At 42.1% G+C, this 1,148-nt stretch overlaps 1 non-coding gene across 1 annotated transcript; it reads left to right on the forward strand.

Annotated features, from left to right (window-relative positions):
• The first annotated feature begins 619 nt into the window (after nt 1-619).
• On the forward strand, nt 620-744 carry LOC139011907 (small nucleolar RNA SNORA25). The gene has a single exon (XR_011471718.1). It is a non-coding gene; the product is annotated as a small nucleolar RNA SNORA25 (small nucleolar RNA).
• Nucleotides 745-1,148: the final 404 nt, after the last annotated feature.

A 1,148-nucleotide genomic window follows, 5' to 3' on the forward strand; every position in this document is an offset into this window, starting at 1 on the left:
CTTCATTAACCACTCCAGAATAGGTCTATGGGTCTCAGCGTAATTTGTAGAGGGTGCTTAGCTGGCTGGGTCTGAAAACAAAGAGATGCAAAATCATACCAAGGAGCCAGATGTGCTACACTACAATTTTAGGCAGACATCAAAATCCCATTCTCTGGAGACATGGGCATTTGAGATTGTGACCTCTGAAATCTCTTTTTCTTCTTCTATCTACTGAATTAAAACCACACCCTAAATTATTTTAGTCTCTCTTTGAGGTCTTCCTTGATCCCCTCAAAAAGAACCACTCCTCTTGTCTCGGTCTTCTGAAATTCTTAGCTATTTTTCTATCTCATATTACTTATTTGGGCTTATAGAAATGAAACCAACTCTTACTCCTCCCTGAATTTCCTCAGGCAGAAGATAACCCTATTAATCCTTCACTAACCTTACAGTACCCAGCATGATGGCACATTCACAGTACTTCAGAATTTGGATCTGATTGTCCTTTCTGTCTCCATTATCCTTTTTCAAACCCTTTCTATCTTTCTCTGAACCTAAGATGCCAGCCTCCTTACTGCTCCTCTCCCCCAAGTCTCCTCTGCTCCCCTTCTCTATGCCCCTCCATTCTTCTTTTATAAGATGCAACTAGAGAGCTTATGGGACCAAAACCAGGAGCTCTTAATGCTGTGACCTGAGATTGAAGTTGTCCATAGGATGTAACAGACACCCAATAGTGCTATGTTTTCCTGAGGAGATATAAGATAAAATAAAATAAAAGATGCAACAATTTTCCTGACATGCTCATTTGGTCAAGTCATTCCTCTTCTCTGCAAAGTTTGATGGTTCTCTTTTGCTACGGATTATGTATAAACATCTTAGCCAGGTTCCTGAGACCCTCTTTCATCTCTTCCATCCTGTTTTCCTACCTATCTCCACTGTTCATCCTCACCAAATGGCTCCTGCCAGTTTTCTGCTCACCAAAACCACCCCACGTGGGCCTATTGCTTACCTTTTGATTACACAGTTGTCTCTCCTCCACTCCTTTTTGTGTTTCCCAATTCCCCTGTTGAGGTAGTCACCTTACTTTGCTGCCTTTCTATTACCTTGGGTTCACACTGACACTTCCCTTTCTCTCACCCCAGCTCCCCTCATTCAATCTACAACCT

This window comes from Myotis yumanensis, unplaced genomic scaffold (genome assembly GCF_028538775.1).
Source record: "Myotis yumanensis isolate MYYU_CA2020_CCGP unplaced genomic scaffold, mMyoYum1.0.hap1 SCAF_5, whole genome shotgun sequence".
In the NCBI taxonomy this organism is placed as follows: domain Eukaryota; kingdom Metazoa; phylum Chordata; class Mammalia; order Chiroptera; family Vespertilionidae; genus Myotis; species Myotis yumanensis.